This window comes from Schistocerca serialis, chromosome 2, assembly GCF_023864345.2.
Source record: "Schistocerca serialis cubense isolate TAMUIC-IGC-003099 chromosome 2, iqSchSeri2.2, whole genome shotgun sequence".
NCBI lineage: Eukaryota > Metazoa > Arthropoda > Insecta > Orthoptera > Acrididae > Schistocerca > Schistocerca serialis.
Window position 1 is genome coordinate 757,393,587 of NC_064639.1, and position 13,765 is coordinate 757,407,351.

The 13,765-nt window shown below is 37.3% G+C and overlaps 1 protein-coding gene across 12 annotated transcripts in view; it reads right to left on the reverse strand.

The window, feature by feature from the left end:
• LOC126457957 (transmembrane protein 94) overlaps positions 1-13,765 on the reverse strand; it is a 504,907-nt gene that overhangs the window by 454,938 nt on the left and 36,204 nt on the right. Inside the window, exon 1 of one of the 12 annotated variants that reach the window (XM_050094698.1) lies at positions 1,741-1,816. The exons of the other annotated variants lie outside the window; for them this stretch is intronic. The gene's annotated coding sequence lies outside the window, so the exon portion shown is untranslated. Of the gene's footprint in view, positions 1-1,740; positions 1,817-13,765 lie in introns of those variants that run through there. 12 annotated transcript variants of the gene reach the window in all.

Below are 13,765 nucleotides of genomic sequence, written 5' to 3' on the forward strand. Positions count from 1 at the left end.
TTTTGTTTCCAACCAATGTTTTATTAGTGATGACCAAGAACGTGATACTGCTTTTGTTAACTTTGTACAAAGAGAAATTACAAAGTGGCTGTCATCACATCATGCTGACATTTACTCAGTTCACTACTTTACAGATGGTTGTGCTGGGCAGTACAAAAATAGAAACAGTTTTAAAAATTTGACTTAACACTTGAGAGACTTTAATTTGAAGGCCCAACACTCTTTTTTTGCAACAAGTCATGGGAAGTCAATTTGTGATGGCCTAGGAGGAACTATTAAAAGAATTTTAAGGAAAGCTAGTCTACAGCTTTCAGACAAAGAACAAATAATGACAGTAATCCATGTGTGTTCATTTTCACTTTATTGACAAAAAAGAAGCTGATTAGCTACGGTTAAAACTAGAAAACCGTTTTTCAGCAACCCGAACCATTCCTGGAACAACAAGTTTTCATAACTTCAAACCACTTCCAACAAACAACCTACAGATAGTGTAAAACCCTCCTTACTCTTTTCTTTCCATTCATCTTCTGATTGGGTTCGTGTTGAACCATCCATAAACAGCTATGTGGCTGTAAATTATGATGGTAACTGGTACTTTGGACTGGTAAAAACAATATTCAATGATGAAGAAGATGCAGAAATTCTATTTCTACATCCTTCAGGACCAGCTGCATCATTTTATTGGCCTGAAAGAGAAGATTCTTGCATAGTGCCTTTGGAGCACATAGTCTGTGTAGTAGACGCACCTCAATCAAGCGGCACTGGAAGAATGTATTACTTCAATTAAGACTGTATCAAAAGAACTGAAAGCTCTTGGATGAAGTGGAAAAACAAGTTGAATCAGCATTAATGTTTATTAAAAAGAGAAAATTACTCAAAAAATTCAATGTTTCAAGCAATCAGTTGGGTTATACATATGTGTCGTAAGTAAACTATCTTTGTACATAATTCTAATGTAATCTACTATAATTAATAAACATGTTAAAAAGCCATCGTTATTTTTGTTTTATCAAGTAGCCTATACGTTTAAGAGTAAATTAAAACAAATTTGAGCATTCTATCAGGTCTGAGACTCTAGAAATTGCAATTCTTATAAAACAAAACATCTGTTAAAAAAAAGAAAAGAAAAAAATACATATATATATTTTTTTCATAGAAAATATTAATATATTTTAATAGTATCATTTTTATCTTCAAATATGTATAATAAATAAACTTGCTGCAAAAATTCATGATGTTATCTAGAAGAGTTTTTAAGATAAGCAATTTTAAAGTTTTGAATACAAATTAAATTTACCATTTCGGAAGGTTCGGAAAACACAAAACATAAAAACTTAAAAAATTTATAAAAAAAAAACTATAAGAGATACAGCAAAAAAATTTTGCAGGTGTTGTCAGGATGGTATTAGAACCATTTGAGCCAAATTTCATGAAAATCTAAGGAGGTGGGTGTAAAATTATTTTTTATTGGGTGATTTGATGTGGAATGACCCTTTTGTGAGCCAGCTACTTTACTCAAAAAGTCTGAGAATGAAAGTTCTTCACATTTGGTAAGGATTTCTTCACATTTCATGTAGGCATCAGCTTGAGTTCAACAATGCTGAGATTGAAGATTTCATTAAAATAATGGAGGTAAAATTCAAATTTCACCTTTGAGTTCAGGTACAAAGAAACACTGAATGATTTTTATGTACATCTAATCTGTCACAAAATAATTTAGCAGTAAAGGAGACCACTCACTGTAGAACTGTTGAGTCGTTGACAGGCATCCACAAAAAGGAAAATAAACTTGATAGCTTTCGGAATAAATTCTTTGTCAAACTATAGCCACTTGAGCAGTGCTATTCCTCTTGCTTGTGTGCCATAGCTCTCTCACCTGTCTGGAAAATCCCCCCGCCCAAATACAGTGAATAGTGAATAGTGTTTTATTCGTCTCCTAACATACAATTTCTAATCATATGATTAGTGTACAGGAAACACGTCAAAAAAATGGATAACACAACTTTAGGCCTAATTGGTACAAAGAATTTTAACATTAACATAAACTTTTATTTTTCTTCCCTCCCTTTTGTGAAGGACAGCTACATTTACACACAAGACTATATGTAAATTTATCCTGCTCAAATGTTCAGTTCATCCTTCATGAACTCCTCAACAGTGTAGTAGCAGCATTTGACAAGTATATCATATAGCTTTGTTTCCAGTGTCTCTAGGTTCATACTCAGAACATTCTTTCCTTTTAGCTTGTTATGAATTTTCATTGCCATATACTGAGGAGACTGCGCATATAGGTTTAAGCGATGAGTGGGAAGCATAAAATTGTCTCTGTTTCTCGTGTTATACGTGTGATTGAAACAGTTTTTCTCAAATAACTCTAAATTGCTGTGTAGAAAGATGATAATATTATAGATGTATAAGGAGGGAATTGTTAATAACTGTTGTCCTTCAAACAGTGGGCGACATGATGTCCTTGGATGAGCAGTACACATGTTCCTTATTATTCTTTTCTGTAACTTTAGTATGCGCAATATATTGCACATGGCAATGCAGTACCACTGAATATCACTTCATTTCATATTTCTCAACAACACACGTCACAAACAAAATAAACCTTCAGCATTTAGTTTTGGTGCACTGATGACATAATTTTTATCTAGTACAAATTGTTGGCATATGGGCAGACGCAGATTTTCACACTCTGGTTGCCACATAATCATGATTTATTCAGTTTCATAATAAAAAATAGCGTTTTGCACACATACAGTAGGTTGATCAAAATATTTTGTCATGTTTGCAGCCACATTATGGAGATGTGGAAACTCTTCTCGAGGAAAACCACACAGATCAAACACATAGATCTCCTGGACAGTTCTAACGTAAAAGAATTTTTCTTTTGCGCGGGAATTACAATGCAGATCAATCAGTTCCATCTGCACATGCACAGGAGCACTTCCGCCTGAAACGCCAAACACTCTCGACAACGGCTCCAGTAAAGGTGTAAGACTGGCAGTGCCCTCAAAACGTTTACAATACTATCCTTGTAATCAATGGCCACGAGGAATTCTGCAAACCTTCCATTTTCATTAACACCTGTGTGAGCTTAGGGATATGCACGGTGTTTTGTTTTCTTTCTTTGTCAGAATTTGTCCCATCCACAATGCGATTTTATTTTGAAGTGGATCCCCACCAAATGAGAAATAAGTTGCTGCTCACCTTGCAGTGTCTTACTATGGGCAGTGTGCAGTCACGTCCACTTAAAATGCAAGATCTGCAATACATTCCGAACGTTCTAATTTTTGTTCCTGCCCTCCTTTTTCCTTCATAGATTCAATAAAGGTCTGTTTTAAATCAAAAACTCATTCCATGAATGCCCCTTGAATTAACCAATGTACTTCGCAGTAGAGTCTCCATACTCTTACATTCAGTCCCATCGAAAACTGTTACAACTGACAGTAGAATAATGCATGCAATTTTAAACAACTTACTTTTCTTTCCATCACTTTCATCACATTGTCCATGCCTGCAAATTTAGCACAAAGTACTTCTTGATGTACAGAACAATGAAACGCATCTATTGTACATTTTAATTTTTTTCTGTTTCATTGTCAACTAAATCCTTAAATTCTTTGTGTGTGGTGTTTTAATGTCATTCCATAGCAAATATGATATCCATCAGCTACGCAAATGTGATAGCTAGAATTATTATCCTTCTTTTCTGTGATTTCCATTCATTTTTAAATGCTTGTGACAACAGATCACTAGACTACCTCTTTTTGTACTAACAGCCACTGGAAGTGCGAACTACGTTTATATCACAAACAAACAGTGAATTGTAAACAGGGTCAATAAAACGATTCTGCCAAACTGAAGAAAGTTGTGTTAATCAGAAAGGCAAATGAAATGTCATATTGTACTAAGTACTTCCAAGGAGGACTAAGCAAAGACGAAACAGGTACGCCCAGGCCTGCACATCGTGCTCGCTTGTTGTGTGGCACCCCATATCTGACACTGATGTAGGGTTCCAGGTGTGTGTGTGTGTGTGTGTGGGGGGGGGGGGATGAATTGTTTCATGTTTTACGTCCTTTACATTTCAAAATTCAGTGTCTGGCCATACAAAGAAGGTCAATTCAGCCAAGACAAAGTCTAGGAGTGCCTATTTTAGCCTCAAAACAAATCCAATACCTCGTTCCACAAAGAAACTGACAAGTATAGTTCCACTACCATAATCAATACAAGACCTAAACAAAACCATTATCTGCTAGTTATGTTTTTAAAATGATGATTACATCTAATTTGGTTTACGGCAATAGTTTTCATACAGGGGATGGACAAAAACATGGAAACACCAAAAACACAACACATTACCATGCCAAATGTGGTACAGGAAATCCATTGGCACTCAAAGCAGCATACATCTATGAATGAATATATACAGATCCTGTATACTTTTCAAGGGAATCTTGTACCATTCTCCCTGCAAAATAATGTCAAGTTAAGGTAACAATGATGGACGTACATGGTGACCACACGCCCTTCTCTCCAAAGTAGACCACAAAAGCTCAATAACATTAAGACTGTGGTGGTTAGGGGAAATGTGACAATTCATCCTCGTGCTCACATTATCATCCTGGGCAATGCTAGCTGCATGAACGGGGCGACCTGTCGTCTTGGAACACAGCATCACCATTGGGGAACAAACAATGTGCCATGAGATGAACCTGATCAGCCAAAAAAGCATCACCACTGGGGAACAAACAATGTACCATGGGATGAACCTGATCAGCCAAAATGGTCACATAATCCTTGGCAGTAATCACAGGGCCCATGGAATACAATGATGTGGATGTCCAAATCATCATCAAATCCCTTAGATGTATACTTCGCCCAAAGTTGCGAGTAGTGTGAAACAAGACCCACACGACCAAATGACTTCCTTCCATTGCTACACAGTCCAAGTTTTATGGCCTCAGCATCATATTTTCCTGTTACAGGCATTGGTGTTTGGAATTCCAGCTCGCTCTGCTCGTCAAACTCCCACAGTGTTGTCTTGTTACTGACAGTGTTTTTGAGTGAAGCATTCATTTTGCACTGGCTTTTGAAGCTGTCCTCCTGTAATTTTTCGTCACAATCCTCTTCAATGACCATCTGTCATGATCACTCAACACACACTTATGTCTGTGTAGTGACTTTGGGGATGATATTTTCCCACTTTCCCAATACAGTGCCTCTTGAAACATTAAACACTTTGGCTTCTTGGATATGAAAGTAACAACCATAAGAGCACCTACACTTTGCCAGTATTCAAATTCGCTATCTCCAATACAATGCACTCACTATCACACACGACACTATTATGACCACAACTGGCACCTGCAACGTATTGAAGACACTGTACAGGTGCCATTCATCGTCAAACACAACAGCACAACGTGCACACTTGGCTCGCATTTGCATTTATATTCAAGTAAGCGTTTCTCGTGGTGTTTCCATATTTTCATCCAATTCTTTTTATAATATTGAACAGCAGCTCACAGGTGGAATTAATCTGTTGTTTCAGGATGAGAGAGAGAGAAAGATGTTCATGTGATGAGAACAGGATACAACTTTTACTTGTTGAAAATAATGTTTCTAAAAACTGACATATAGTGACACTGACTTGCACATCTGTATGATCATGTGGCATTAATGGCCAGGAGGCTCCATCGGGATAAGTTTGGCCACGGGTTGCACGTCTTATTTCAGGTGATGCCACATTTGGTGACATGCACATCGGTGATGATGAATAATGATGAGGACAACACAACACCCAGTCCCCGAATGGAGAAAGTCTCCAACCCAGCCACGAATCGAACCCAGGCCCACTGCGTGGTATGCAAGCACTTTACCACTCAGCTAAGCAGGCAGACTGTCACCACAAAAATGCAAGGCAAGTTATTAAAAGACCATAGTTTCCCAAACACATAAAGAAAACAAGAGATTCTGCAGTACTGCTGCATATGCATTACACTGGTTTCCAGATTCATAGTTCAATGTCTAGGCTTCACACCAGCTCAAACACTTTTAAAACCATTTTTAAAAAAAGCTTACAGAAAATAAATTTGTATGCACACAACTCAAAAGTTTTAAGAACAATAGGATCTTCGTCTATTATTGAACTTCCAAGAAAGGCATGAAAGTAGTATCACAAATGACCTACATTTGCAATATTCAATTCCATGTGACTATTAGAAGCTTGTTATAGTCTTCACTTAACACAATCATTGACAACTACTCAATTAAATGAAAACAAATTCACGTTTTATGTGGGCAGTACATCGCGGCAGTCGGCCACGACCGTAAACAAACAAGAACTTAGACTGCCCAAGTGGAGAGGAGTGGTGCAGTGCAATAAGCCTCGCCTCCCTCTGGAAGGACTGCGATCCTGTGTCCACATTCTTTGCTTCCATGAAAGCAGAACTGATATAATAGTCACTGGGCTCACTGATTCCTTTGGATGTGGTGAGTCACATTCCAATCCTTTTATGCACCAGGACTGGTCTTCACTCATTTAAAAAAACAATCCTAACACAAAGTAACTAAGAGTACACAAAGCATTTGGTAGTGTCTGCAGTGCAATTGTTTGCTGGGGTGGCAGCGGTAATTCAAGCACGACCTCTACTATTACCCTACGCAACTGTAATTAAAAACACTTCCCACCTAAAAGTGCCATTATTAGTGTCAGCATAATACTTTCAAGGTAAGATTGAGTTAGAATCATTGGCTTGAATAAGAGTATACGGTGATCTCTCCCCTTACATGGGATTTAATTGGTTCAATGAAGCCTCTCAAACATGAGAAACTCAGCAGATTAAAACTGTGTACTGGACCGAAATCTGAATTTGAGATCTTTGTCTTTTGTGGGCACATGCTTACCAAGTGAGTTACCCAAGCATGATTCAACACATCCTCACAGCTCTACTTCCACCAGTTACTCATCTCCTACATTCCATATTTCTTAGGAGTTCTCCTGCAAAACCTGCAGGACCAGCACTCCTGGAAGAAAGAATTAGCCACAGCCTCGGGGGTGTTTCCAGAATAAATTTTCACTCTGCAGCAGAAAATGCATTGACCTGGCAGATTAAATCTATGTACTGGACTAGGACTCAGTCCCAGTGTCGAGTCTGGTCTTGCATACAGTTTTAATCTAATAGGAAGTTTCATATCAGTGCACAGTGTGCTGAAGAGTGAAAATCCCTTCTGGAAACATTGTCCAGGCTGTGGCTAAGGCATGGCTCCACAATACCCTTTCTTTCAGGAGTACTAGTCCTTCAAGTTTCGTAGGGGAACTTCTGCGAAAGTGTGGAAGGTAAGAGATGAGGAACTGGCAGAAGTAGAGCTGTGAGGACAGGTTATGAATTGTGCTTGGGTACCTCAGTTGGTGAACACTTGCCCATGAAAGGCAAAGATAACGAGTTCAAGTCTCGGTCCAGCACACAGTTTTAATCTGTCAGGAAGTTTCATATCAGTGCACACACTGCTGCAGAGTGAAAATTCATTCATGAAAGTCAGCAGTCATGTACCGGGACTTCCATAATGATGTTCATCCAATAAAAGAGAATAGAGATGACAGTATGGACAAAGTATGAGGTTTCAGCTCCTCTATGCTGCAAATAACGTGGACATATCACTACATTCACAACTGTATGTGATAGGACAATAGCTACAGACTTGTATGATAGAATATGCCTTCCAATTTTGAAGCAGCCTAAAGCAGAATATGCTCTCCAATCTTGGAGCAGCCTAAAGCAAGAGTGTGATTTCTCATGTTATGAGTTTGCACACAGGTGGTATTCTAGAGAAATCCCAATTACAAATACCTGCCTAGATCTTGCTCTTCTAAAAATTGTTCCTTGGTCACTGTTTGAGTTATGTGCCCAACACCCTACTGAGCAGCCATTCTAAGTGGGTCTACTATGGGGCGATCACAATGTGTTTTGAGAGGATTCATTCATGAAGACACCTTGAGAATGAGTGCTCCAAAAGTTGTAAAGGTGATTCAAAGAAGAAGGAACCTTACAGAAAAATCAAAAGGGGGCTTGCAATGTATTCTTTTCCACTATACAGGTAGATTTAAACTTGCCAGAAGTGGGGTGGGACACATTTGTTATTAAAACATGTGGTGTGGACAAATATTCATCAAATATTGCAGTAAATGTTTTAACTGAAAATTACATTCAGAAATGAGTACAGACCCAGCTTCCTTGGGTAACTTCTTCGCTCTCCTAATGATGAAAACACCTGAACTTTTTAAGTCAGCTAGTGTCAAGAAGGGAACCCATCAGTGCATAGCTGTTATATTTATTTATTGGTCTTGTGAATCTGTATAGCTTTAGTGACTAGCATTGTTACAAGAGATGTTAAAGTAGGTAAGAAACTATTTCTTCTACAAAAATTTCAGATTACCTCCACTGAAATTAAACATTCATCGCTGTCACTGAAGTTATGGAACCTCAAAGGATAAAATTCGATTGTAATGTATAAAACACATACATCTTCAATAGCCATATTAGGAATTTGATACAAAAACAGAGAGGGATTTGAACAAAATCTCAACAAATGAAAAAAACATAACAACAGTAATAAAACAAATTTTCAAGAAACTCTAAAACTAGAATTTTATCTTTCATGAGGAAAAAAATCTAAGAAATTTTGGTCTTACATAAAGGCAGTAAATAGATCAGTTGCTATAAAGTTTACTCAAGACAAAACTGACAATGAGATGAAGGAAGACCCAAATACTGAACTCCATCTTTCAAACTTGTATCAGTGAAGAGATCATAATACGGATCTTCTATACAGTCATCACAATAATGTTCAAATGACATACGTGATAACATAATAAAAATGCAACTGAAAACATATAAAAGAAGAATGAGAACTATAACCAAAGGAAAACCTGTACCGGTCTATAGACTATGCAAAGGAAGATCAGTATATCACTGGTCAGTGGAACATTGATGCACTTCAAATAACTGGAAAAGATGCAGACATTTTTAGTTTTTCAAGACAGGGCTTTGGACAGTATGCTATATTGTTGACATAAATTTGTTGTCAACACATGGAAAACATTTTATGCCTGTGTTCTACGACCTTTTTAGGTACTGAAAATCTCTTTGTAGGTATCAACATTGATTCCATAAACAACAATTTTGTAAAACACAGGTCACTCTCTCTCTGCATATCCAAGACAAAAAGAAGACATTGTATAGTGCCATCTTTGTTGATACTGTGTTTATTGACTTCCAAAAGGCATTCTTATATAGTACTGCAATGTCACACCGCGAAGAAAAAGCAAGCTTGCAGAATATTAGACCAACTTCATTACCAGAGTGAAAACTTCTTGGGACATATAATTCAGCACATATTATGTAGAGGGGAGACTGGTTATATGTAATAATAGCTCTGGGAGAACTTCAAAGTGATTTTGTAAGTCAATTACTATTCATATTACACATTAATGGAGTCTGGAAGATAATGGAGGATCCACAAATTAGTTTTCAGATGATGCTGTCGTATCCAGAGAAGTCACAATTCCAGCAGACTGCATTAATATGGAGAAGAGCTACAGATGACTGGAAGTTGAGTCTCAATAGGAACACATGCAACATAATGTAGTTAAATAAATGGAATGATATTACTGTCTGATTGAACTTTTGGTTATCAGTCACTGGAAATAATCACAACCAATAGAAATGTATAACTGTGTGTCCCATTTGATTTAATGTGGAATGACCATGTGAAACTTACTGTGAAAGATAAATGCTAGGCAGATTATTTGAAAGAATCCTAAATGTAACTGACCCCATAGTTTACAAAACCCTTGTTTGACAGTCTTCGAGTTATTGCTCTTTAGCAGGTAGGATCAATGAAGCCGATAGGAGTCAAGGACAGGCAACATGTTTTCTCATGGGTACATTTAGCAAGCACAATAGCGTATGGAGAGGCTCAGGAATTCCAGTAGCACACACAGCAAATCATGTTGTATATTGTGGAGTAACTTAAGGATAATCTTTCAAGACAGTCTGTTAAAAGAAGTTATGCAATAAATTATTTTCTTCCACAAATATTCCACTAGATGACCATGATGGTAAAATAAGAATAACCTGAGCTCATATGGAGTCTTACCTACAGTTTTCTGGCACACACCATTCACATATAGCACAAAAATGTGTGGAAAACGTGGGACACGTACACACTGTTGTGCATCATGATGCGGTTCGTGTAATACAGACATAGATGTATACGCAACATGAACATTTTGATATGTTTAGTATTTTATCCATCTTCAGCAACTGTATTTGTATATAATGAAATAATAAGCAACTGGTTGCTTGTTATTTCATTATATTTTGATATGTGAATGTAGGATTCAGGAAAGCAAAAAATTTGCATTTTTTTTTAACCGCAATGTCTATCTTCATATATAATTCTTCTAAAAACTAATTAAATACATAAGCTAAAAAATTTTACTGAGTGTTTGCAAAGCACTATAATGTAAAAAGTTCATTTACTTTCCTTTTTTTGTGAGAAAATCTATGAGTATGCTTATATTCAAGATGACTTTAAAAAGTAAGTTACGCACATTGTGGGAGATCAAATAACTTTTACTAAATGCTGCACTACACACTGAAGTGACACTGATATGTGGAACTATTTTTCAAAAGTCACAAATTCTCTGTAAACAACAGATGTCCTCTGTGGTCAATGTTGACTGCCTTCCTTGCTGATCACTATCATCCATGTCTGTGAAGCCTCAGTCAAATTATTGGCAACATTTCATTACAACTGAATGTAACATTGCATTTGGTCCATACACTACCAGAATTTAATGATTTATCTGTGTGCAATATACATGTTTTGCCCACATGAACCGCACTGTGCCATGTTTCCAGCTACCACACCACTTCCCTCCCACACCGTGATGTGCTTGTTATCTATACCACAGCAAAAATTTGCCTGCAGGAAACCTGGAACATGTAGTCTCTTCTGACAATGTGCCACTCTTGTTGCGCAATGACTTTAGCATGGGACAACATGTGTACATTACTTCCAGAACTTCCTACGTAACTAATACCAAAGCACTATAGCAAACATAAATAAGGCTTAGAACTTTGAGTGTTTTCTGTAAAATACCTGAATCCCTCTCAACTTGTGTAATTCTTGCAGATAAATTTTTAAATCGAGAACAGAATACAAACTCCTTCATATGCATGGTGTGTCATCAGAGTCATTGCTGAAATTAAAATCTAGAATAATGTAAGAAAATAAGGCTGTCCATAATAAAAATAACACCATCTATTACACATGGAATTCATTTATAGTAAGGGTTTACTAAATAAAAAACATTTTTATCATTCAAGTCCAGATTCACTGAACTATTACCTCTGCACCACAAATGAATCATACTTGTTCTGCAACCAAGTATCACATCTCATGTGTAGCCTAACCATCCATTAAATGAGGTTTCACATGACAACCAAAATCACAACAGGACTCCAGTTCCCTCTCACAAAGTGACTCCACAACAACATAAGTTACCCATAACAATAGTGCAGTGACCAAACAAACAAAAACAACAGGACAAACTATAAAGTGAAGTGTGCGCTGAATATCATTTAGTTTGAAGTTTACCTGACACAAACATCAACATATGTAATAATATAATACCACCATTGCCTTTTCACAACTCACAGAGGTTGACAAGGTTATACTATGGAATACAAGAAGAAAACCTGATAACATCAGAAAATTTGGACTTCCAACCTCTCCTCTCCTTTCCTGGAGATATGCATAGTTATGTAGGATGATTGCTTACATTAATCTGTTTTTGAAAATCAGTGGAATACTGCTCAAAAAACTCAAATTTTAATGTTATTGTAACCAAATGGACTGTGTTTAAATTTATATGACATAATTGAAAAAATGTATTCTGCCTCTGAGGCATCCAGACTTCTCGGATTTAGCAAGTTACCTCCAGCAATATGGATTCCGCAATAAAAATTGGATTCTTCAATGGCAGCAGCCCAGGAGGAGCGAGAATAAGCCTGAAGCTGCATTTACACTTGTGCACCTTGAACTTGAGTCATGTGCCTGTGCTAGCCCACAAGCCCGTAGAGCCATGTGCGTAAATGCTTGCCTCTTTCTCACTATGTGTGCACGAGTGACTGCATTCACACCAAGAGAGAAAAGTGCACGCTACTCCAGCGATCAACCTGTACCTGAAGGTTACGTGCACCACTGCAGCTAGCCAGTAGGCAGTCAGTCGGTTTATCAGAGCCAGCCAGCTGTGCTACCACTGTGCACCAGTAAGGCTGCAGCTTAAGCATATCCTGCAAAGGAAGACTGACGACTACCAAACACTACTTGTAATGCTTACTGTGAGGAAACAAACATTTTCTAATTTCTTAACACTTACAATGAGCAGGCCAAGAACATCAAAGTATGTAATAATATTATGAGAAGGAAAGAAGCTACTCACACTGTAGTTTCAGTTGCCTGAGACTGCAGTTGTGTGTGTGTGTGTGTGTGTGTGTGTGTGTGTGTGTGTGTGTGTGTGTGTGTACTGTTGATGAAGGCTAATGGCCGTAAGCTTTAAGTGGAAGAGCCTTTTTGTTGAGCCTACCTGCGACTCAGCACCTCCGCTATATGGTGAGTATTTATTTATTTATTTACATGTCAAGTTCCGTAGGACCAAATTGAGGAGGAAATCTCGAAGGTCATGGAATGTGTCAGTACATGAACTTACAACATAAAAGAAATAACAGATAAAAATAAATTTTCATGAACCTGAAAAAAAGTCAGTCCATAAGTTTAAGTAAACACTATCAGCAATACAATGAGAATCAGCTTAATTTTTCAAGGAACTCCTCGACAGAATAGGAGTGACCCATGAGGAAACTCTTCAGTTTCGATTTGAAAGCGCAGTCATTACTGCTAAGATTTTTTAATTCGAGTGGCAGCTTATTGAAAATGGATGCAGCAGTATACTGCACACCTTTTTGCACAAGAGTTAAGGAAGTTCGATCCAAATGGAGGTTTGATTTCTGCCGAGTATTAATCGAGTGAAAGCTGCTTATTCTTGGAAATAAACTAATATTGGTAACAAGAAACAACAATAAGGAATATATATATATATATATTGAGAGGCCAATGTCAAAATACCCAGACTCGTGAACAGAGGTCGACAAGAGGTTCGTGAACTCACACCACTTATTGCCCGAACTGCCTGTTTCTGAGCCAAAAATATCCTTCTAGAATGGGAAGAGTTACCCTAAAACATAATACCATACGACATAAGTGAATGAAAATAAGCAAAGTAGACTAATTTACGTGTCGAAGTATCACTCACTTTCGATACCGTTCGAATAGTGAAAATGGCAGTATTAAGTCTTTGAACAAGATCCTGAACGTGGGCTTTCCACGACAGCTTACTATCTATCTGAACACCTAGGAATTTGAACTGTTCAGTTTCACTAATCATATGCCCGTTCTGTGAGATTAAAACGTCAGGTTTTGTTGAACTGTGAGTTAGAAACTGTAAAAAGTGAGTCTTACTGTGATTTAACATTAGTTTATTTTCTACAACCCATGAACTGAGGTCATGTACTTCACTACTTGAAACTGAGTCAATGTTGCACACATCATCCTTTACTACCAAGATAGTGTCATCAGCAAACAGAAACATTTTGGAGTTACCATAATACTAGAGGGCATATCATCTATATAA